The 26,140-nt window shown below is 49.1% G+C and overlaps 1 long non-coding RNA gene across 8 annotated transcripts in view; it reads left to right on the top strand.

The window, feature by feature from the left end:
• Positions 1-26,140, top strand: part of LOC130294112 (uncharacterized) — a 196,227-nt gene that overhangs the window by 41,316 nt on the left and 128,771 nt on the right. For all 8 annotated transcript variants that reach the window (XR_008848389.1, XR_008848392.1, XR_008848394.1 and 5 more), the window contains exon 4: positions 19,762-19,828. This is a non-coding gene — a long non-coding RNA (uncharacterized LOC130294112). The remainder of the gene's footprint in view (positions 1-19,761; positions 19,829-26,140) is intronic.

Genomic DNA, 26,140 nt, shown 5'->3' with positions numbered 1-26,140 from the left:
CTCGACTGTCTGGGCATGCTGGTAGTTGTAGTTTTGCAACAGCTGAAGGTACACATCTTGGAGACCACTGGAGGGTCCTCATCTGTTCATGCATGCTAGGAGTTCTAGTTTGGCAACAGCTGGAGATCCACAGTTTGCTGACCATTGGACTAGAGTGACTTTGACTTTCCAGACATGCTGGTAGTTGTAGTTTTACGACAGCTGGAGGTACACATCTTGGAGACCACTGGACTGGAGGGACCTCAGCTGTTCATGCATGCTAGGAGTTCTAGTTTTGCAACAGCTGGGGATTCACAGTTTGCTGACCATTGGACTACAGTGACTTAGGCTTTCCAGACATGCTGGGAGTTGTAGTTTTGGTTATGAAGTAGGTGACGCAGCTGTTTCAGGTACGTTATCTCGCCCTCTGTTCACGTCGCCCGCTATCTCACGTACGGGTCCACTTGCTGGCGCCATATTGCAGTCTCCAGGTGAGAACCCTGCGATTAGCTCCTCCAGCTCTGATAACACAAGCGCCTATTGTTGTGCCAGGAAGTGTAAAGTGACCTCTGCGGCTCAGAGCCGGTAACACGACCTTCAGAGGAGGTGGCCGGACACGCTTCCACGCACACCGAGAAGTGAACGATTCAGGGGAAAGCTGAACCGTGATTATCATCTGATCAGCGGCCATTGTCTGCTGGAGAGATAGTGACTGCTACTCATGGAGATCCCTATCTGACAGATGCTTCCAGTATGGGGCTCGCTGCTGATACACAGGAGATGTGCGCCTGGAATCTGTACGCCCAGAATATATATGCTACCACTTTCAAATGCACATTCAGTTGGAACCGGGAATGGGATGCCAACATATACTGTGGAGGAGAACAGCAGATGTCCTAGTGACTCCAATTCAATTTTATGGGGACACAAAAGCGCGGCCTTCAGTGTTATCCAGTCCAGTTAAATTAGTGTATATACCCTGAACGGAGACACAAAGACAAAGGCATGCTGGGAGTTGTATTAGTCTATTGCAGTGTTTATCAGTCAGGGTGCCTCCAGCAGTTGCAAAACTACAACTCCCAGCATGCCCGGACAGCCAACGGCCGACGTATACGGTGGCAAAGGACATTGACTGCCATTCATTTCAGTGACCTGAACAGAGTCGCCTGTATACAGTATTTTAACTGGACTCAAAAGCACAGTCTGCTGTGTTATCCAGCCCGGTGAAAATAGCGTATGTGGCCCGAATGGAGTCTCTAGGTAACTCTATTGGGGCCATTGAAATGAATGAGCCCCATTGCTCTTCGCCACAGTATACACTGAGAATTACCATACCTGCGACAGAGAGTCAAAACTCAGTATGAACTTAGCTTAAATGGTCACTCTCATTAAAACTAATTTTCTCATTAAAACAAATTTTTGCTATTGCACTTCTTATGGTAAATAAAAAATCTAATGTACTTTGTTTAAAACAAAAATGAAGTTTTCTATATTTTATTTGTGTTTAAAAAAGCTGCCACTAGGTGTCTCCCTACTTGTCCAGAGCACATTTCCCCCCATCTCTTGCGTAGACTTTGGACTCCTGCTGGCCTGGCAGAAGTCCGAAATCAGGAAATGCTGAGGGTGTGTGTGCAGCTTTAGCCAATCATAGCTCATCTCACACTGCACTGCTCTGGGCTGTGTGTAGCAGAGTGAGGGAGGAAGTTCTCCCCTGTATGGCTTCAGATGATGTCACACCTGCTGGGGAACGCCCCTTCCCAGTCTGTGAATCTGACTGAGACTGAGCAGAAAATACAGAACAATATCAAGGTAGAAAACTAAAAAATTATTAAAAATAAAGGCAGGGGGTGGTTATCATGATGGGGGCGGTGACCTGGGAGGTCACTTAACATGACATTTAACAAGATCATGAGCGGTTCTCTTTAAATAGGTTACCCAGTGTCTAAAAATGTATCCCCTATCCGTAGGAAAGGGGATACAGCCTGTGGCTCAGCAGCTGCCCCAAACGAAAACTGCAACTCCCAGCATGTTGGACCATATAGTAGTATATAGTATAGGTCAGTGTTTCCCAACCACAGTGCCTCCAGCTGTTGCAAAACTACAACTCCCAGCATGTTGGACCATATAGTAGTATATAGTATAGGTCAGTGTTTCCCAACCACAGCGCCTCTAGCTGTTGCAAAACTACAAATCCCAGCATGCTGGGATTTGTAGTTTTGCAACAGGTCCAACATGCTGGGAGTTGTAGTTTTGCAACAGCTGGAGGCACTCCTGGTTGGGATCCACTGACCTATACTATATACTACTATATGGTCCAATATGCTGGGAGTTGTAGTTTTCGTTTGGGGCCACAGGCTGTATCAGGGCATGCTGGGAGTTGTAGTTAGCAACTAACTGCAACTCCCGAATTTCCTGAAAAAAAAAAAAGGAATCAAAAAGTCACATCAAAACAAAAATGGTCCTGTTAAAATCTACAGATCGGGGCGCAAAAAATGAAGCCCTCATACAGGCCGTATAAGGAGAAATAAAAAGGTTATAGGGGTCTGAATAGGAAAAAATTTCCCCTGCATATATGTATCCTGTGATGTCACAAATATATATAATTAATTATGCAAATTAGCATGGCCGGTATTTTTTGGCAAGAAAGGTGGCAAACCTATCTGACACTTATCCCCTATCCTGCAGATAGGGGATATGTTTTTAGATGCTGGATAACCTCTTTAGGGCTGGGTTCACACTACGGAATTTCCAAGCGGAACGTTGCGTTAACATTTGGCTTGGATATTGCGGTGCACAGTGTTCGCTACTGAACTTGTTCATTCTTTCTGCGGAACTCCACACGGAATATATTGCCATCTATGGGGACAGCATTGTTCATGCGCTACGAATGCCCACTGATTCCGTCAGTGCCAGTCACCCTCGGAATCTCTGTCTGGAATATTTCGGGGGGGGGGGGGGGGGGGGGAGTCAGTAGTGTAAATGCGGCCTTATGTACATAGGGGCCTCCTAATGGCAGATGGCTGGGGATCAGTGGATTGGGCATGGTGCCCAATCCTTTAATTTTGGGGAGATAAGATACCCCCAAAATGGTGCCACAACACATGAATGCTTCGTCCTATGTGTATGGAAGGATTGGGAGAAATAGCTGTCACTCACTGACAGATAGCAGAGCTCCTGACCCCCTGTCATGTATTTGCAGTCAGTAGTGGGGATACATAGGTGTGAGTGATCTTACACGTGTAGAACCTGCACATTGTTCCTCCGAGGCTTTGAAGTCCTTGTATACATCAGCCATTATCAGGGACAAATATTACCACAGCGGCCGCTCCTATACCGTGTGAACCGGCTCAGGACACGACGTGGTGAGGATCATCCATCGTAAGGTGTCACCCCTCCTCCCATCGCTGGCGTTGTCTCTACAGCTTTGAACTTCCATCCTCCCTCGCACGACTTTGGTATTTTCAGGGCCAGGAGGCACCAACCTCTCTGTAGTTTTTACAGCGTGACACCTGGATTAGAGGCCCCGCGAGTTGCGCCGTTCACCTCTGAACCAGTAGAACAGGGTTGGCCTGTAGACATTTACCAAGGTGAACATTTCTGTGGGGTGGGTGCGGGCAGGTGGGGGGGGGATCAATGCTCGTAATCCTGTAACCTCACACTAGAGACAGGTCGCGGCGGCATGAGACTTGTTTATATAGAGGCCGCTGCAGGCACGGGTCGTAAACATTGGGTTTTTATTTTCTTAATACTATAATCCAGGTAGCTGATGGATGGATTTATAGCTGTGTGGAGGGGACCATCCATTCCCAGCCGCACAGTCACAGTGCCTTCCCGACACAGTCACCCCTCCGCACAGTCACAATGCCTTCCCGACACAGTCACCCCTCCGCACAGTCACAATGCCTTCCCGACACAGTCACCCCTCCGCACAGTCACAATGCCTTCCCGACACAGTCACCCCTCCGCACAGTCACAGTGCCTTCCCGACACAGTCACCCCTCCGCACAGTCACAATGCCTTCCCGACACAGTCACCCCTCCGCACAGTCACAGTGCCTTCCCGACACAGTCACCCCTCCGCACAGTCACAATGCCTTCCCGACACAGTCACCCCTCCGCACAGTCACAATGCCTTCCCGACACAGTCACCCCTCCGCACAGTCACAGTGCCTTCCCGACACAGTCACCCCTCCGCACAGTCACAATGCCTTCCCGACACAGTCACCCCTCCGCACAGTCACAATGCCTTCCCGACACAGTCACCCCTCCGCACAGTCACAGTGCCTTCCCGACACAGTCACCCCTCCGCACAGTCACAGTGCATTCCCGACACAGTCACCCCTCCGCACAGTCACAATGCCTTCCTGACACAGTCACCCCTCCGCACAGTCACAGTGCCTTCCCAACATAGTCACCCCTCCGCACAGTCACAGTGCCTTCCCGACACAGTCACCCCTCCGCACAGTCACAATGCCTTCCCGACACAGTCACCCCTCCGCACAGTCACAGTGCCTTCCCGACACAGTCACCCCTCCGCACAGTCACAGTGCCTTCCCGACACAGTCACCCCTCCGCACAGTCACAGTGCATTCCCGACACAGTCACTCCTCCGCACAGTCACAATGCCTTCCCGACACAGTCACCCATCCGCACAGTCACAATGCCTTCCCGACATAGTCACCCCTCCGCACAGTCACAATGCCTTCCCGACACAGTCACCCCTCCGCACAGTCACAGTGCCTTCCCGACACAGTCACCCCTCCGCACAGTCACAATGCCTTCCCGACACAGTCACCCCTCCGCACAGTCACAATGCCTTCCCGACGCAGTCACCCCTCCGCACAGTCACAATCCCTTCCCGACACAGTCACCCCTCCGCACAGTCACAATGCCTTCCCGACACAGTCACCCCTCCGCACAGTCACAATGCCTTCCCGACACAGTCACCCCTCCGCACAGTCACAATGCCTTCCCGACACAGTCACCCCACCGCACAGTCACAATGCCTTCCCGACACAGTCACCACTCCGCACAGTCACAATGCCTTCCTGACGCAGTCACCCCTCCACCGAGTCACTCCTTTTGCTCCTCCACACAGTCTCCCCTGTCACTCCTCTTGACAGTCACCCCTGTCGTTCCTCTGCACAGTCACCCCTGTCGCTCCTCTGCACAGTCACCCCTGTCGCTCCTCTGCACAGTCACCCCTGTCGCTCCTCCGCACAGTCACCCCGTCGCTCCTCTGCACAGTCACCCCTGTCGCTCCTCTGCACAGTCACCCCTGTCGCTCCTCTGCACAGTCACCCCTGTCGCTCCTCTGCACAGTCACCCCTGTCGCTCCTCCGCACAGTCTCCCCTGTCGCTCCTCCGCACAGTCACCCCTGTCCCTCCTCCCCACAGTCTCCCCTGTCGCTCCTCCTTAAGTCACCCCTGTCGGTCATTTGCACAGTTACCCCTGTCCCTCCTCCGCACAGTCTCCCCTGTCGGTCATCTGCACTGTCACCCCTGTCGCTCCTCCACACAGTCACTCCTGTCCCTCCTCCGCACAGTCTCCCCTGTCGCTCCTCCGCACAGTCACCCCTGTCCCTCCTCTGTACAGTCTCCCCTGTCGCTCCTCCGCACAGTCTCCCCTGTCACTCCTCTTGACAGTCACCCCTGTCGCTCCTCCGCACAGTCACCCCTGTCCCTCCTCCACACAGTCTCCCCTGTCGCTCCTCCTTAAGTCACCCCTGTCGGTCATCTGCACAGTTACCCCTGTCCCTCCTCCGCACAGTCTCCCCTGTCGGTCATCTGCACTGTTACCCCTGTCGCTCCTCCGCACAGTCACCCCTGTCCCTCCTCCACACAGTCTCCCCTGTCGCTCCTCCTTAAGTCTCCCCTGTCGGTCATCTGCACTGTTACCCCTGTCCCTCCTCCGCACAGTCTCTCCTGTCGCTCCTCCGCACAGTCACCCCTGTCGGTCATCTGCACTGTCACCTCTGTCCCTCCTCCGCGCAGTCTCCCCTGTCGCTCCTCCGCACAGTCACCCCTGTCGCTTCTCCGCACAGTCTCCCCTGTCACTCTTCTTGACAGTCACCCCTGTCGCTCCTCCGCACAGTCACCCCTGTCGCTCCTCCGCACAGTAACCCCTGTCGCTCCTCCGCACAGTCACCCCTGTCGCTCCTCCGCACAGTCACCCCTGTCGCTCCTCCGCACAGTCACCCCTGTCGCTCCTCCGCACAGTCTCCCCTGTCGCTCCTCCGCGCAGTCTCCCCTGTCGCTCCTCCGCGCAGTCTCCCGTGTCGCTCCTCCGCGCAGTCTCCCCTGTCGCTCCTCCGCGCAGTCTCCCGTGTCGCTCCTCAGTGACTACTCAGATGCTGCTGCTTTGTGTTGGTTGTTTGTTACCTAGGAGCATTCTGTGTAGGTTGTAAATGGTCTCACACATGAAACACCTGGGAAATTATTACCTGCATCGCACGAGAGTTTATTGTGAGCTCTGGGTCTGAGGATAGACAGAACCCACTTCTTAGCCTATCACTGGTTGCGAAACACTGGCCTATTGTTACAGGGAATTGTCAGCTTCTGAGCCCTGGATTACTACTCTGTGGATCAGTAATGTCATCAGGTAAGTCTAGTGATGTCATAGCGGCCCTAGTGACTGCAGACTCCACACCGGCTGGTTTGGCCTTGAACACTTTTGGCCATCTGAGGGTCCAGCTCTTCTTTTAGTGCCGTGTCAGTGTGCGGCCGGGGCCATAAAGCCTCTAGATTCAGGATGTGCTTCCCCCATTTACAGTTTGGTGCAATCCAATCTATTTGAAGAGTCGGGACCCCAGGTGTCCCCTCTGCACTTCACGCCATCGTGCCATTTTTTTTTGTACTGAGAGGAGGATTGGAAGATGTATCACAGTTTCCGCAGCTTCCACCATTGGCAAAGGTCGGTTCCCATGTGAATATGTAACATACAGGTAATGGCGCAGCGACATGCTAACGCGCCGGCTGCCTGGATAATACGTATTGAATGTCACAGTTAAGATAAAGCAAATGTCAAGATAACAGAATAAGGAAAGAGGAGGAACCGCCCGGCGGCAGACATCAAAGGGCAGAGGAAGAAGCTTTATCTAAAGCAAATACATCCTAACCACAAGAGAGGCTGAGCGCAGGGAACAAGGGCACCTGAGCAAAGGAAGGACCTATATATATCATAGAGGATTAAGGGTCCCAGTAACCCCCGGACTTCCTTCCTAACTTCTCATTTGATGTTTCCCAGTAAGGAAAATTTTCCATTTGTGGCCTCATGAAATACATGGACCACTGAAGCCTCCATTGCACAGTCACCCCTGTCGTTCCTCCGTACAGTCACCCCTGTCGTTCCTCCGCACAGTCACCCCTGTCGCTCCTCCGCACAGTCACCCCTGTCGTTCCTCCGCACAGTCACCCCTGTCGTTCCTCCGCACAGTCACCCCTGTCGTTCTTCCGCACAGTCACCCCTGTCGTTCCTCCGCGCAGTCACCGCTGTCGTTCCTCCGCACAGTCACCGCTGTCGTTCCTCCGCGCAGTCACCGCTGTCGTTCCTCCGCACAGTCACCCCTGTCGTTCCTCCGCACAGTCACCCCTGTCGTTCCTCCGCACAGTCAACCCTGTCGCTTCTCCACACAGTCAACCCTGTCGTTCCTCCGCACAGTCAACCCTGTCGCTTCTCCACACAGTCAACCCTGTCGTCCCTCCTCTGCACAGTCAACCCTGTCCCTCCTCCGGAATCACCCCTGTGGTTCCTCCGCACAGTCAACCCTGTCGCTCCTCCAGAGTCACCCCTGTTGTTCCTTCGCACAGTCACCCCTGTCATTCCTCCGCACAGTCACCCCTGTCGTTCATCTGCACAGTCACCCCTGTCATTCCTCCGCACAGTCACCCCTGCTGTTCCTTCGCACAGTCACCCCTGTCATTCCTCCACACAGTCACCCCTGTCGTTCATCCGCACAGACACCCCTGTCGTTCCTCCTCACAGTCACCCCTGTGGTTCCTCCGCACAGTCACCCCTGTCGTTCCTCCTCACAGTCACCCCTGTCGTTCCTCCGCACAGTCACCTCTGTCGTTCCTCCGCAGTCACCCCTGTCGTTCCTCCGCACAGTCACCCCTGTCGTTCCTCCGCACAGTCACCCCTGTCGCTCCTCCGCACAGTCACCCCTGTCGTTCCTCCGCACAGTCACCCCTGTCGCTCCTCCGCACAGTCACCCCTGTCGCTCCTCTGCACAGTCACCTCTGTCGTTCCTCCGCACAGTCACCTCTGTCGTTCCTCCGCAGTCACCCCTGTCGTTCCTCTGCACAGTTACCCCTGTCACTCCTCCGCAGTCACCCCTGTCGTTCCTCCGCACAGTCACCTCTGTCATTCCTCCGCAGTCACCCCTGTCGTTCCTCCGCACAGTCACCCCTGTCGTTCCTCCGCACAGTCACCCCTGTCGTTCCTCCGAACAGTCACCCCTGTCGCTCCTCCGAACAGTCACCCCTGTCGTTCTTCCGCACAGTCTCCCCTGTCGTTCCTCCGCACAGTCACCCCTGTCGTTCCTCCGCACAGTCACCCCTGTCGCTCCTCCACACAGTCACCCCTGTCGTTCCTCCGCACAGTCACCCCTGTCGTTCCTCCGCACAGTCACCTCTGTCGTTCCTCCGCAGTCACCCCTGTCCTTCCTCCGCACAGTCAACCCTGTCGTTCCTCCGCACAGTCACCCCTGTCGCTCCTCCGAACAGTCTCCCCTGTCGCTACTGGGCACAGTCCCTCCCATTTCCTCTTTACACAGTCATCCCTGGTGCTCCTTTGCACAGTCACAGTGGCCTTCTTGGCTCAGGCTCCCCTGTCTCCCCTCCACATAGTCCCCCCCCCCCCCGAACAGTCACCTCTGTTGCCCCTCCAAACACTTTGATGTTTCCCAAAAAAGGAAAAAGTTCCACTTGTGGCCTCATGAAGACATGGACCACTAAAGCCTCCATTGACACCAGATCTGTAGGTTGTGCTGGGACTTGTAGTCACTTGCTTCATCATGGATGGAAGACTTCTCTGCTCATAGTTAATAAGGCTCCCGGGACCCCTTTATCCCCCCTATAACAAGCAGTTTTCTTTCTCCTGCTGCTTTCTATTGACCCTAATACCCCTAAGGCGTCTCCCGTCTGATTGTGACTTGAATGTCATTTAATGGATCAGAGGATCCCCCTCTATGAACAAGGCGCTCGACAATGAAGGATTTATTAATCCCCAGTGTCCTAACACCCCTGACAATCTGCTCAGGTCACACCCTCGGACCGCGGGGGGCTCATCCCACCACAAAGAGTTAAATCATCAGTAATCCCTTGCTCTCCATCACAGGGGGCCGACTTTAGATTATTCCCATAATAGACTTCAATGCCACATAATAAAAGCTGCATTATATAAATACTGCTCTGGGGTTCTCAGAAACGTAATTCTACCAGATTAGAGCATTCTCTGGGTGTGTGTTATAACCGAACAGCGCGCACCGACTATAACTCACAGATCATTATAAGGTCATCTATGTGAGTGCATGGCAGGTTATTGGGTGTATGTACTATGTAGGGAATCATTCTGGAGGGTAAGTATTATGTTAAGACTTAACCTGATGGGTATCTACTATGTGCCGACTCAACCTAGAGGGTAAACGCTATAAGCAGACCCAACCAGGAGGGTAAGTACTATATTCAAAACCAACCAAGAGGGTAAATTCTATGTGTAGAACTAACCAGGATAAGTAGTTTGGGGAGACCCAATAAGGAGGATAAGTGCTATGTTCAGACTGAACCAGGAGGGTAAGTATTATGTGTAGACCCAGCTAGGAGGGTAAATATTTTGCAGACCCAACCAGGAGGTATGTATATTGTTCAGACTCAACCAGAAGGGTATGTACTATGTGCAGATCCAACCAGGAGGGTAAGTATTATTTTTGGAACAACCACCAGAAGGGTAAGTAAGAACGGTAAATATTATGTTCAGACTCAACCAGAAGGGTATATACTATGTGCAGATATAACCAGGAGGGTAAGTATTATTTTTGGTCCCAACCTGAAGGGTACATATTATGTTCAGGCTCAACTAGAAGGGTAAGTATAAATACTATGTTTAGACGCCTCCTTGAGGGTAAGTACTATGTGCAGACCCAACCTGGAAGGTAAATCCCATGCAGCGACCCAACCTGGAGGCTAAGAGCTATGGGCAGGCCCAACCTGCAAGGTTAGTGCCGTGTGCAGAGTCAACCTAGAGGGTAAATACTATATGCAGAGCCATCTTGGAAGGTAAGCGCCGTGGGCCAAGCCAACCTGTAAGGTAAGTGGTGTTGGTAGCGCCAACCCACATTGTGTATATATATATATATATATATATATATATATATAAATAATTGCCCCGGTCTAGCAGTCCCATGAGCTACTAGATCTCACATTTCTTACAAGTTATACAAAAAGTTGAAAAAATAGACAAATTTGTCTGCCCTCCTTGAACCCCACGGCTGTGTCAGCATTTGTTCTAGAACCCCGTACGTGTCAATCACCTGACGGCCCCTGTGACAGGAGCCTTTCTGATCCCGAGTGACCCCTGAACTTCCTGTGTGTGTGACCATGCCCGGTAGTCAGGGCCTAGTGCAATGAAATGGCTGACGCTATGAAAGGCCCGGCTCAGGATGGAGAGTCAGCCAGATCCTCTGTGCGGGGCCCCGGCCATTCATACCATAAGCCTCTGGCTTCCAGACCATTGTCTCCAAACAAAACAGGGGCTCAGCACATCCCAGCATGCACGCCGGCGTCCGCTTCTCCATCCTCTTCCAGAACACCAGGCCCAGTGTGTTCTGGACCGAACAAGATGTTATGGGTCAAAGGCCTGAAAAAGTGATTGACAACAATAAGATTCAGACTGAGCCATGGGGAGCCTAAAAGGTCCTTGAATCGCCCTATGCTGTACACGTCAGCTTAGTTATATTCATGTCTGGGAAAGCTGGGTGACAAATGACACTCAGCTTTCCTAGAGCAGGAATGTATTTCTGCAGACCCAGGCCTGTTCAGAACTGGTGGAAAGCTGGGTAATCCCTGTGGCATCCACCACCACTAACAAGTGCATGATAAGAGATTATAACTTTTTAGGGGGGTCCGCATTGTCCGCCCTGCAATCCGGTGGCGTCTGGTTGAGGATATTGGGTGCAGCGGAGCGGCTCTTCACAGCCTCATTCACGGCCATATTGTCCTGGCTCTCATCCAGCACGGATTCTATATAATCACAAGGAATTCCACCCGGGGAATTTTTCAGCTTTTGTTGTTTTCCGCCTGGAAGCTCATAAAAATGTCCTCTGAATAACACAGGGAGGGGCGACAAGCTGGCAGAATAGTGTCTGTCAAAGAGCTGCCACAGTTACCCCCAGCAGGGGGCCCCCAGAATGGGGAGAATCTGCGCCTGTGGCCCCCAGCTATTACATCAAATATACAAACGTCTGGGACGATCAAAGACTAAAAATATAGAAATTCCAATTTAGGTGACTGCCAAGGGAAATATTCCTTTCTAGAATCTACTGTGCAGGAGTCTTGGAAAGCTGGGTGACACTAGATCGGCAGAATATACAGCAGAATATAATATACGGCAGAATATATACCCTGAAAAATTCCTAAATGCCCGGTCTCCATAGACAGCAATGTATTTCCGAGAGGATTCCGCTGACAGAATCAATATGCTCTTTGATTCTGCAGCAGTGTTTCCCAACCAGGGTGCCTCCAGCTGTTGTAAAACCACAACTCCCAGCATGCCGAAAGCTGTCCGGGCATGCTTGGAGTTGTAGTTTGGCAACAGCTGGAGGCACCCTGGTTGGAAAACAGTGTTAATATATGTATCATGTTGTAAAGACGTCCTTTCATTGGGTGAAATGTAACCTTGGAATGTATGGAGACATCCATGCATTGTTACTGTATATATAAAGACATGCCCGGCTGTCTAGGCACGCTGGGAGTTGTAGTTTTGAAACAGCTGGAGGCACCCTGGTTGGGAAACACTGTTCTGCATTTGATTTTGGGTTTTCCACCAGAATCCCATTGAAAACAATGGAAGCTGCTGCACTGAAATTTCCGTGCGCCATTCCGCTAGATTCCGCTCGGAAATTCTCCCGTGCGAAAGGGGCCCCCAAAGGGAATCTATAGAATTTTATCCTATATAACCGGTGACAACATGTTATATATAGGGTTAAATAAGGTTTCTCGCCATATTCTCCTTGACATCTGCCAATGAGCCTCAACCAGTCATCGGGTCATGTCACCAAGTAGTCTTGGCGTCCCGGCTCTGAACATCCCCGTTCTTCTCCCCACTGCGGACCTCCTGATGTTGCATAACTACAACACCCAGCACGTACAGACAGCCAAAGTCACTCTAGCTCAGTAGTCTCCAAACTGTGGGCCTCCAGCTGTTGCAAAACTACAACGCCAAATGGCTGTCCGTGCATGCTGGGGAGTTGTAGTTTTGCAACACCTGGAGGTCCACAGTTTGAAGACCACTGCTGTAGTGTGTACATATTGGAAAACTACAAATCTCAGCATGCTCGGACAGCTGAGGTCACACTAGTCCAGTGGTCACCAAACAGTGGGCCTCCAGCTGTTGCAAAACTACAGCTCCCTGCATGCACAGACAGCCAAAGTCACTCTAGTCTAGTGGTCTCCCAACTGTGGACCTCCAGCTTTTGCAAAACTACAGCTTTGCCTGTCAGTGCATGCTGGGCATTGTAGTTTTGCAATAGCTGGAGGCTCACAGTTTGGTGACCTCTGGACTAGAATTACCTTGGCTGCCAGTACATGCTGGGAGTTGTAGTTTTGCAACAGCTGGAGGCACACTGGTGGAGGAAACATTGTTCTAGCGATTGCAGACATAAAGGAAGACATCCGGATTAGTCTGATGACCAGTTTCCAGTATAGGAATTAGTCTGACCTAATACTTCTCTCAGCTGAGGGTTTGTCGCAGTGTTAGCGCTGACAACACTTTGTGAGGTAAACCCTGCCCCGGACTCCATGCTGACGGCCCTCACTTCAGAACTACAAAGTGCAGAGAACACAATTGTACAATGAATGAGCTTTATTTCCCCTTCATTGAACAGTACAAGCAGGATGTATGATGGGCGGCCATCTTGGCTCTAATTTACCATAAGAAAAGACCTGCATCTAATTGACCCTGAGTGGAGGAATGTGCCGATCTCCATGACAATGGCCGCCCCTGCTGTGCCGCCGCCGTTGACATTACTTCATATATATTTTTTTCCTTCAGCCGTTTCCTGTGTCTACAAGTCTGCGAGTTATTTGAGCTCAGGAAAAAGAAGGGTCCGAATCCCATCTTTATTAAAGACCCCGTTACCAGGAGCCGGGCCCGCTGCCAGAGAATCGACGACCTGCACGTGGGGGCGGGTTTCCATGACGAATAAGACAGCGAGCAGGAAGGGCAGAGGCCTGCGCAGCCGCCGCCGCAGCCGTGTCCCCTCATTCCTAACACAGTAAATCACCTCGGCAGTGGAGAGCTGCGGCTCGATGGCTTTACCAGACGTCCCTCACACTTCATTATCAGTCTGCTCACCGCCATTCCCACATAAATGGCTTTGCAGGACTCCAATTAAATATTTCTGCTGTGTGTGAACCTCGCTGTAACAACGTGAAAGACACCCCTCAATCCGGCAGAGGGGCTAAAGCGACCGGCGAGGGAGGGGGGGGGGGGGGATGATAGATGACGGGAAACACAGACCGGCTGCTAAATGAGAAATTGTGGATAGTGGAAGTAAGAAGAGATTATATTGTCAACTGCCAGAGGAGGAAGGAGCTGAACCTCTGCAGTAATAATATGGCAGTATAGATAAGGAGCAGGGCCGGTTCTGCCTATAGGCAAAATAGGCAGCTGCCTGAAGCGCCCTCTTGATGGGGCGCACTCTGCCCACTGCAAGAAAGTTAATAGCCAGCCAGCATCCAAAGCACCCGCTGCTCTTTCGAAGCATCTGTCCAGCCAGTACCACCGTCGCACTTCCCCCCGGTACCATAATCTGCATTCTTCAGCCTGCTGGAAGAGTCAGTGCCACCTCTGAATCCAGACAGGCAGGTCAGGTCCATCCAGCATCTTGACATCTCCATACATCTGCATGTCATAGGGCAGAGCCAGTGGGCAAGGTCAAAGGGCAGCAAAATGAGCTTTTGCCTAGGGTGGCAGAGATCCTTGCACCAGCCCTGATTAGAAGAGTTCTTCTATAGTGGAAGTAGGAAGAGACTGAATTGTCAGCTGACAGATGAGGAAGGAGCAGAACCTCTGCAGTAAGATGGCAGTATAGATGAGGAGATTCCTACTATAGTGGAAGTAGGAAGAGACTGTATTGTCAGCTGACAGATGAGGAAGGAGCAGAACCTCTGCAGTAATATGGCAGTATAGATGAGGAGATTCCTACTATAGTGGAAGTAAGAAGAGACTGTATTGTCAGCTGACAGATGAGGAAGGAGCAGAACCTCTGCAGTAAGATGGCAGTATGGATGAGGAGATTCCTACTATAGTGGAAGTAAGAAGAGACTGTATTGTCAGCTGACAGATGAGGAAGGAGCAGAACCTCTGCAGTAAGATGGCAGTATAGAGGAGGAGATTCCTACTATAGTGGAAGTAAGAAGAGACTGTGATGTCAGCTGACAGATGAGGCAGGAGCAGAACCTCTGCAGTAAGATGGCAGTATAGATGAGGAGATTCCTACTATAGTGGAAGTAAGAAGAGACTGTATTGTCAGCTGCCTTAGGAGGAAGGAGCAGAACCTCAGCAGTAAGATGACAGTATAGCTGAGAAGATTCCTTCTTTAGGATAATTAAGAAGGGACTGCATAGCCTGCTGCCAGAGGTGGAAGGAGCAGAACCTCTGCAGTAATATGGCAGTATAGCTGAGGACATTCCGTCAATAAGTGACATAAGATGAAACTGTATTGTCAGCTGCTAGAGGAGGAAGCAACAGAACATCTGCAGTATTATGGTAGCATAGCTGAGGAGATACCTTCTCTAGGAAAAGTAAGAAGGGACTGTATTGCCAACTGCCAGAGGAGGAAGGAGCAGAGCCTCTGCAGTAATATGGCTGTATAGCTGAGAAGAATCCTACTATAGTGGAAATAAGAAGATACTGTATTGACACCTGGCAGGGGAGGAAGCAGCAGAGCCTTTGCAGTAACATGGCTGTATGACTAAAGAGACTCCGCCTGCATGGAAGTAAGAAAGAACCATACCATCAGCTGCCAGAGGGGTAGGTAGACTGATTCTTGCCAGAGCTACCCCGAGCAGTACAGATAAGCAGCAGCACCAATGGGACACATAGACGCTAATAGATAAATAAGGTATTTTTATGCTGGAAATCAAATTACTTCAAAACACTTATTAACAGTATTTCAGGGTTTTTCATATAAGAATAATTTCTTATTTATCAAAACACCCTTATTAAAGCTGACATTCGTAGGAACAATCGTTCACCTGTGTAAAAGGCCCTAAAAACCTAATAAAATTCTTATTAAATTTTTAATAAGAAGACTGAAGAGGAGACGAAGTAATTGGTCTGACCCTGGTATTAATGACCGCTCCTTGGAGATCTGGCCGTCTGGCTGTAAAGACCACTTTACTGTGATTACTGTCCAGACCGGAAGGACAGCAGATGGATGGGCCTCTGGGGGCAAGGATCAGCCTGGTTAACAAGACTCCATAATCCATGGTATGGAGGAAAACAAGAACTGTGCCGCCCTATACTGCTGCTTCATATGGTTATATGTAGGTTCAGGCATCACCTATCTGACTGATCTTACTGGACTCATAATTATCCTCCAGTTTTTTGTCATGTGGTTTGGGACCCAGGTCGACGGACGCATCATACCTGAGGAAAAGCTGTGTCACACTGATCACCCAACTTTCCCAGGAACAGAAACATCTGAATAAGTCAGTGTTACCCAACCAGTACGGCTCCAGCTGTTGCAAAACTACAACTCCCAGCATGCCTGGACAGCCTTTTGGGCATGCTGCGAGTTGTAGTTTTGCAATAGCTGGAGGTGCACTGGTTGGGAAACACTGCTCTTCTTACTTCTCCTTTAGTAAGTAGTACTCTGCTTTTCTATATTGCCATGTTACTGCAGAGGTTCTTCTCCTTCCTCCTCTGGCAGCTGACAATACAGTCTCCTCTTTAGTGTTTTCTAACCAATGCACCTCCAGCTGTTGCAAAACTAGAACTCCCAGCATGCCCGGACAGCCAAAAGCTGGAGGCGCACTGGTTGGTAAACACTCCTCTTCTTACTTCTCCTATAATAGTACTCTCCTTATCTATACTGCCATGTTACTGCAGAGGTTCTGCTCCTTCCTCCTCTGGCAGCTGACAATACAGTCTCTTGTTTAGTGTTTTTGAACCAGTGCGCCTCCAGTTGTTGCAAAACTACAACTCCCAGCGTGCCCGGACAGCCAACTCAGTTTCATTAAAATAAATAGAACCAAACCATACACGGTTTGGGACGCCGGACGTGTCATACCTTAGTCATGTGACTTAATTGCCACCATTAACATGAATGGAACTCGCGGCAGGGGATTATTACGTGACGGGGATATAATTACTGGGGTCATTATAGTTTTATTTGTCTCTGGATCGCTCTCCTTCCTCCTGTAGTATTAAGCGGATGACTACGAGAGATCAGACGGCATTCCAGCAGGACATAAATAACCGTGGCCCTCGGGGCCCCGAGGGTGAGCTGACCGTGGGAACGTTCCTTTCAGTATACTGTACATAATGGGGATCCAGAGCAATAATGTGCAACCAAACCCATAATACACCTGAATCAGAGAAGCTTTCAGGGCGTGTTCACATATCACAGTCAGAGCAAAGTTTTTCTCACAAAAAACCTCAAGTACTTAATGAGGCTGGGGCTGTACAGCTGTATACCTAGCTAAATTTTTCCATTCAGGAATCTAGGAAAGCTGGAGCCTGTGATGGGTGTAATAGTTTTCCCATTCGGTGTCACCAACTTTTTCCAAACAGCTGGTATGTTGCTTTGCTACTGAGGAATTGATGAAAACCTGTGTCACACTGATCACCCAACTTTCCCAGGAACAGAAATGTTCTGAATAAGCCAGTGTTTCCAAACCAGAGTGCATCCAGCTGTTTCAAAACTACAACTTCTAATATGCCCAGACAGCAGGAGGCACACCAGTTGGGAAACACTGCTCTTCTTACTTCCCCTATACTAGGACTCTCCTCATCTTTATTTCCATATTTACTGCAGAGGTTCTGATCCTTCCTCCTCTGGCAGCTGACAAATCATTGTCTTCTTACTTTCCCTATAGTAGGAATCGCCTCATCTTTATTTCAATATTACTGCAGAGGTTCTGCTCCTTCCTCCTCTGGCAGCTGACAAAACAGTCTCTTCTTACTTTCCCTATAGTAGGAATCTCCTTGGCTATACTGCAGTGTTACTACAGAGGCTCTGCTCCTTCCTCCTCTGGCAGATGAAAATATAGTCTCTTCTTCAGTGTTTCCCAACCAAGGTGCCTCCAGATGTTGCAAAACTACAACTCCCAGCATGCCAGGACAGCCGAAGGCACACTGGTTGGGAAGCACTTATCTTCTTACTTCCCCTATAGAAGTCATCTATACCGCCATATTATTGCAAAGGTTCTGCTCCTTCCTCCTCTGGAAGCTGACAATATAGTCTCTTCTTCAGGGTTTTACAACCAAGGTGCCTCCAGTTGTTGCAAAACTAAAATTCCCAGCATGCCCATTGATCCCATAATTATAGGGGTCGTCCAAGATTAGAGAAACAGAGCTAATTTCATCCAAAAACAGCGCCACCCCTGTCTTCAGGTTGTGTTGTGACATTACACCTTGTCTCCATTCACTTCAATGGAATGGAGCTGCAATACCACACACATGCTGAAAACAAGAGTGGCGCTGTAGTGAAGTACAGCTTTGAGCTTTCAAGTCCACAAATAGAATTCCACATCTACAGTAAGGAGTGACACGCGCAGCAGCAGTGTAAGAGGCGGCGCGGACAGCGGCTGGTCACATGACTTTTTATAAGATCGAATGTGCTCACTGTCATGGTCACATATGTGAAATTGCAAGAGAAACCCGTGCAGGAAAAAAAGAAAAAAGTAAACGAAGGAAAAATTTCTCGTCCGACAGGTTTCTGTAAATGAGGTGGAACAGGGAGGCCGAGGTGTGAGAGACGAGGCGCCAGTGCTGTATACTGACTATGTCTTATATACAGAGGGGGGGATAGTCCCTACAGCAGTGGACTCCAAACTGTGGACCTCCAGCTGTGTAAATTCGGCTGTCCGTGCATGCTGGGAGTTATAGTTTTGCAACATCTGGAGGCTCACAGTTTGGAGACCACTTATGTAATGTATAGATATTGCAAAACTACAACTCCCAGCATGCCCGGAAAGCTGAAGTCACCGTAGTCTAGTGGTCTCCAAACTGTGGACCTCCATCCGTTGCAAAACTACAACTCCCAGCATGCCCGGAAAGCCAAAGTTGTAGTTTTGCAACAGCTGGAGGTCCACAGTTAGGAAACTACTAGACTAGTGTGGCTTTCCGTGCATGCTGAGAGTTGTAGTTTTGTAACATCTGGAGGCTCACAGTTTGGAGACCACTTATGTAATGTGTAGATATTGCAAAACTACAACTCCCAGCATGCCTGGAAATTCGAAGTCACTGTAGTCTAGTGGTCTCCAAACTGTGAGCCTCCAGATGTTGCAAAACTACAACTCCCAGCATGCCCGGACAGCCTCTGGCTGTCCGGGCATGCTGGAAGTTGTAGTTTTGCAATATCTTTACACTACAGCGGTGGTCTCCAATCTGTGGATCTCCAGCTGTTGCAAAACTACAACTCCCAGCATGCCTGGACAGCCAATGTCCCTCTAGTCCAGTTTTTTTCAAAAGATGGACCGCCTGCTGTTGCAAAACTACATCTCCCAGCATGCACACACAGCCAAAGTCACTGTAGTCCTGCGGTCTCCATTGTGGACCTCCAGCTGTTGCAAAACTACAACCACCAGCATGCCCGGACAGCCAGCGGCTGTCCTGACATGCTGGAAGTTGTAGTTTTGCAATAAAAATTAAAAACAGTGGTGGTCTCCAAACTAGAATTCCCAGTATGCCTGGACATCTGTTGGCTGTCGGGGCATGCTGGGAGTTGTAGTTTTGCAACATCTGTAGGTGCACAGTTTGGAGACCACTTACCTACATAATCCAGGAGGTAAATGTATAACGGAAATGGGAGCAAGGGGCCAAAACTCCCCCTACTGCAGAACAGAACAGTAGATGGCAGCTGCTTGGGGGCTCCCTAAAAAAGGGGGTGCAGAGCAGCAACCGAGTAGGAGACAGGCAGAGGGCACACTCCTTTGGAGTGAATGGGGTGCAGCATGAGGGGGCAGGTTACGTGCAGGTAGAGGGGTTGTGTTGTAAATGGCTGCCCCCCCCCCGCCTGGTTGGGCCGGTATAATACTGGTCACACCACCATGATGGCCTTATTGCCGGGCAATCTGTGAGCAGGTTTATGAGCAGAGCACAATGGTCTGAGGAAGTGGCCACATGCTCGTCCTGAATGAGTGTGCCTGCCCCCCACCCCTCCTCCCAGTAACAGGTCCCTGTGAAGGGCCCATTGTCTGTCACTTTATGGTTCCTGTAAGGTGCAGAGGGTAGAGCCCCCCCCCCCCCCCCATTATCTCCTATGATCTCCTTGTCTTCATCTCTTTGATGTTTTTATAGTTTTCTTCCTTTTATCTCAATCCTCCAATGTCTTTACAGATGCAGAATCCTGTGCTGCTGTGTCCTCTCCGCTCCGCCGGGCGCCCAGCGATGATGATGGGATCAGGTCAGTAATGGCTTCCCAATCTGTTATCACCATAAAACCCTGATATCTATATATTGTCCAATTACGGCATTAACAGAGCTTAACATAGGTGTGGTAGAGGTCACATGACAAAGTGCGGGTACTAAAAAGGGGGTGGGGCTAATATTTTTGGCCAGTTTTGCATCAACATGTTAGGGCCAATTCACACTGGAAAATTTACGAGCGGAATCCAACGTAAAATTTTCCACTCGGAAATTCCGATGCAACAGACTCGCATTGTTTTTCAGCGGGATTCTGCTGCACCGCGCACACGGCAGAATTTCTGACTCTTCAAAACAGTGTTTCCCAAACAGGGTGCCTCCAGCTGTTGCAAAACTACAACTCCAAGCATGTCCAGACAGCCATTGCATAAATGCATTTTATTACTGTAACTGGGTCATGTGATCACCAGTCTAACTTACAGAAAATCACAGTGCTTTATGCAGTGTTTCCCAACTAGGGTGCCTCCTGCTGTCGCAAAGGATAGCCCGGATAGCTGTTGCATCAATGCATTTCATTGCTGTAATTGGGTCATGTTATCATCAGTCTCATCTACAGACAATCACAGTGCTTAATGCAGTGTTTCCATACCATGGGGCCCCCAACTGTTGCAAAACTACAACTCCCAGCATTGCCGGACAGCCGTTGCATAAATGCATTTTATTACTGTAACTGGGTCCTGTGATCACCAGTCTGACCCACAGAAAATCACAGTGCTTAATGCAGGGTTTCCATACCATGGGGCCTCCAGCTGTTGCAAAACTACAACTCCCAGCATGACCAGACAGCTGTTGCATAAAGGCATTTTATTACTGTAACTGGGTCATGTGATCACCAGTCTGACCCAAAGAAAATCGCAGTGCTTAATGCAGGGTTTTTACATTGTCGAACGGTTTTCTCTCTTCTTCACCCCCACATGGACGCTGAATGTTCATGTGTTCTAAATGGTGAAAGCGGGGAGGTAAGCCGCTGCCAGACAGCTCTGACTGTTTCCATTACACACCTATAGCCATATTTTGTATATATTATTGTAATTAGCAGAGGACCAAAAATACAGGATGAAAAATGCTATAAATCTATATTCCAACGCGTTTTATATACATAAATCTATATTCCAACGCGTTTTTATATAAATAAATCTATATTCCAACGCGTTTATATATATATATATATCTATATTCCAACGCTCTTTTATATAAATAAATCTATATTCCAACGCGTTTTTATATAAATAAATCTATATTCCAACGCGTTTATATATATATATATATCTATATTCCAACGCTCTTTTATATAAATAAATCTATATTCCAACGCGTTTTCCATATCTGAGCATTCAGGGGGCCCAGAAGGCCTGTACCCTGTCAGAGTGTAACGACAGACATTATGGTCGTATAAAGGATTTAGAGACATATGAATAGTCCCCCCACCCCCTTCATCTGGTAACATCTTGGAGGTTTTAGGGGTGTATGATTCCCATAGATCCCTGAGGACGGGAGGAGATTAGGTCCCCGGGCCGGGTATACAGCTGACATGGGGCTGAGCACAACCTGCAGAGAAAGAAGACTTCATTCCAGAGCAGAGAAATGGGAGAGTGATGGATGGGACAGGTGGACGCTGCTCAGTCATAGACGCGACGCCCCCCACTGCGCGCAGCTCACAACACATGAAAGGGAGACCCCGACCCTCGTACCAATACTGAAAGTGAATGCCCATCATAGCTTTTGTCTATGCCAGTGTTTCCCAAGCAGTGTGACTCCTGCTGTTGCAAAACTACAACTCCCAGCATGTTCAGACAACCAGGAATGTCCTTATTTATATATAGTAAAATTGCAGGGAAGTTTCCATACATTCCAAGGTTACATTTCACCCAATGGAAGGACATCTATACAATATAAAACATTCATTAATTAAAGGGGTATTCCAGGAAAAAAATATTTTTTTTTGGTTTTTTGTTTTTTTTAGATCAATTGGCTCCAGAAAGTTAAACAGATTTGTAAATTACTTCTATTAAAAAATCTTAATCCTTCCAATAATTATCGGAAGTTGAGTTGTTCTTTTCTGTCTAGCAGCAGTGCTCTCTGCTGACATCTCTGCTTGTCTCGGGAACTGCAAAGAGTAGAAGAGGTTTGGTATGGGGATTTGCTTCTACTCTGGACATTTCCCGAGACAGGTGTCATCAGAGAGCACGTAGACAGAAAAGAACAACTCAACTTCAGCAGCTCATAAGTACTGAAAGGATAAAAAAATGTAATAGATGTACTTTTTCAAATCTGTTTAACTTTTCTGGAGCCAGTTGATATATAAAAAAAAAGTTTTTTTTCCTGGATAACCCCTTTAATGCAGTGTTTCCCAAGCGGTGTGCCTCCAGCTGTTGCAAAACTACAACTCCCAGCATGCCCGGACAGCCGTTGGCTGTCCGGGCATGCTGGAAGTTGTAGTTTTGCAACAGCTGGAGGCCATCTGGTTGGATAAAAAACACTAGTATACGACATAATGCAACTTTATCACTGTTTATGTGCATTGGTTATTGCCAAAAATTATAATAATTTTTTTTTTTAAAATGAAAACCTCAAATTATCAGGTTGTTTATTGTGAAAACAAACAAAAAAATATACTGAGACGGTTACGCGGTTGACGTAAAATTTGGCAAGATTTCCTGTGGGTTCAGCGTTGGCCTCCAGCTCGCGGTGTTTACACGGGGAGGAAACAGTAATGGGACGTTTAATCAAACTATTACCTGAAATCCTTCCAAGAATAAGAAAGGGTGTGCTGGGGCTTGTAGTACTACAGCAGGACTCCTGTACCATCTGGTCTGTGCTTTGACACCTGGGACAGACCTGACGACAACCTGCAGTGGAGATCGCGCCATTCTGGAGATGTCAGAGAACGAACATGTCCTAACCAACCATTAATAGTGATCCCAGGTGTTTAATGAAGATATTGACCTCTGTACAGCGCTGCAGCATCTGTTTGTGCTATATAACTGTAGAAATAGATATCATAACTATACATATGAGCCAGAGAGAATTCCAGTACAGTGCTGCCCCTAGTGGCCAAGGAGGCTGAAGACATCTTGGTTATGCTCTGACAAATACCTATTTTTTCACCACCCTTTCCCTCCCCGGAGTTAAGCTGACATCATATTTTTTCAGTTTAAAATATTATAGTGAAACAATTGAGTCAGTGGCAAATATATCAATCTGTCTAAAGGGTTAATGTTTGCTTCTGTAGGGATCACTGCTGCCGCCTTCTGTCAGTGTCACGTACTGCACCGACACACAATTGATATTGTTGGAAGCAGGCCTGGTGCAAGGATTTTTGCCACCCTAGGCGAAAGATAATTTTGCCGCCCCTTGACCCTGCTCATTGGCTCCTCCCAGTGTATGGAGGCATGCTCGCGCGATGTCAGGATGTTGGACGGACCTGACCTTAGTGATCGCCCCTGTCTGTCTCAGAGGTGGCGCTGTACTCCCCCAGCAGGCTGAAAAATGCTGGCGATTATAGTACAGATGGGGTAGGGGTAGTGTGGTGGGGTTTTGCTTGATAGGCAGGTGTTCGGATGGGCTGATGCTTTGGAGGCTGGCTAACTTTATTGCAGTGGGCAGAGCAGCGCCCCTATCAAGAGGGCACTCATGGTGGCTGCCTATTTTGCCTATAGGCAGAGCTGGCCCTGGTTGGAAGATAAATATAATGTGTTGGAATAAGCGTTCAAGGCATTAAAGTGAACCTGTCATCAGCAAAAAAAAGGTTTTATATAACGTAGATAATACCATTGTATGTATATTTTTGTCCCTGCAGCTATTGCCTGTGTGTCTCTATGAGGAGTCCAAAAACAGGAAGGGAGGGTGGACAAGCGGGGCTCTGTACACTGAGGACAAGCGGGGCTCTGTACACTGAGGACAAGCGGGGCTCTGTACACCGAAGACAAGCGGGGCTCTGTACACTGAGGACAAGCGGGGCTCTGTACACTGAAGAAAAGCGGGGCTCTGTACACTGAAGAAAAGCGGGGCTCTGTACACCGAAGACAAGCGGGGCTCTGTACACCGAAGACAAGCGGGGCTCCGTACACCGAGGACAAGCAGGGCTCTGTACACTGAAGACAAGCGGGGCTCTGTACACTGAAGACAAGCGGGGCTCTGTACACCGAAGACAAGCGGGGCTCTGTACACTGAAGACAAGCGGGGCTCTGTACACTGAAGACAAGCGGGGCTCTGTACACTGAAGACAAGCGGGGCTCTGTACACTGAAGACAAGCGGGGCTCTGTACACTGAAGACAAACGGGGCTCTGTACACTGAAGACAAGCGGGGCTCTGTGCACCGAGGACAAGCGGGGCTCTGTGCACCGAGGACAAGCAGGGCTCTGTACACCGAAGACAAGCGGGGCTCTGTACATTGAGGACAAGCGGGGCTCTGTACACTGAGGACAAGCAGGGCTCTGTACACTGAGGACAAGCAGGGCACTGTGCACTGAAGACAAGCGGGGCCCTGTGCACCGAGGGCAAGTAGGGCTCCGTACACTGAAGACAAGCAGGGCTCTGTACACCGAGGACAAGCAGGGCTCCGTACACTGAGGACAAGCAGAGCTCCGTACACTGAGGACAAGCAGAGCTCCGTACACTGAGGACAAGCAGAGCTCCGTACACTGAGGACAAGCAGGGCTCTGTACACTGAGGACAAGCAGGGCTCCGTACACTGAAGACAAGCAGAGCTCCGTACACTGAGGACAAGCGGGGCTCCGTACACCGAGGCTCTGTGACACTCCCCCAGCTCATACATGAGGATAATTTACAAGCCTGCACCGAGCCCTGCTTGTCCTGTCCTCACTTCCTGTATTTGGACTCCTCACAGACAGTAGCTGTAGGGACAGCATTTGTTCACCCATAAATATAAACATTTTTTAGCCAATGTATATTAAAAATATACATATAAGTGTATTATCTACATTACACGAAAAGTTTTTGCTAACGACAGGTTCACTTTAAAGAATTCTAAGCGTATGTTCACACTGCGGAATATCCAGCCAAAGCTATTACATGTTGGGGATTCCATCCGAGTGCCCGCCGCCAAAATCCTTCGGTGATAGGACTGGACAGACCTGCACCGTCACCATGTACCGCAATGCAGTGGATACGTAATTCCACCTAAAGAATGAACACATGCGCCGCTAAAATTCTGCAGTGTAAGGCCATGTTCACACTGCCGATTTTGTGCAAAATGTCAGCCTGGAAAACAAGGGCGGACATTACAAACAAGGGCGGACATTACGCACACTTTAATGATGTGGCAGGCGCTAGGACCGCTCAGTCTCATAGATGGCAATGCATTTTCGAGCGGAATCAGTAGAAAGAACAGACCTGTTTATTCTTTCTGCGGAGGCCTTAATCCGGTTTTCCATGGCAGAAACATCTAGCGTGGAAATTCCGCCATGTGAACGGTGCAGCAGAATCCCATTGAAATCAATAGGACTACAGCAGAATATCCATGTGGAATATTTAGATGGAATTTCGCAGTGTCAACCTAGCGGAAGACCCATTCACGCCAATGCTAGATTAGTGCAGCAGAATTTCGTAGTGTGAACGTACCCTAAGCCACATATTTGGACACATTGTGATTGAACGGGCAACTGTAAGTTACGAGAATTTAGAAAACCTACATGGTTTTGTAACTTTAAGGTTATGTTCACTCCTCGGAATTCTGCACGGAAATTCCGCTGCAGCAGAGTCCCGTTGAATTAAACAGGATTCTGCTGCGCTATGCACATGGCTGAATTTGTGCGCCAGATGTTTCCGGCGAGGAAATTCCAAATTCTGTGTCCGCAGAAAGAATAAGGGCACGTTCCCACTTGGCGTATATGCAGCGGAAAATCTGCAGCAGCAGCGGAAAATTCGCTGTGTATCCCTCCCTCACCATACTCTTCACTAATCGGACCAATATATGGAGGGTTAAATTAATTTATCAACCTATAGATCCCTATTAATAGGAATCCAAAAAGCCTTAATTTCCCATATATATTCTCTTTATGGTGAACCCACAAGCTTTATTAAAGTAATAGTGCATAAACATATAATGAAAACTCACATGAATTAAAAATTAGCAGAGCAGCAGCTCAGTATTTGAACTAATATCTAGCTACTATATGTCAAGGCCAGTATACTCCAGCCTAATCTGATTGACTATACTGACATGTTTCGCTGCCTCTGCAGCTTTATCAAGAGGTAGCTGCAGAGGCAGCGAAACATGTCGAGGGGGGCAGAGTAGGGACTCAATTTTAATATAAAGCAAAGCAGTAG

The sequence above is a fragment of the Hyla sarda genome, chromosome 10 (genome assembly GCF_029499605.1).
Source record: "Hyla sarda isolate aHylSar1 chromosome 10, aHylSar1.hap1, whole genome shotgun sequence".
In the NCBI taxonomy this organism is placed as follows: domain Eukaryota; kingdom Metazoa; phylum Chordata; class Amphibia; order Anura; family Hylidae; genus Hyla; species Hyla sarda.
The sequence above is the reverse complement of the archived record's forward strand: the minus strand, read 5'-3'. Positions and strand labels throughout refer to the sequence as shown.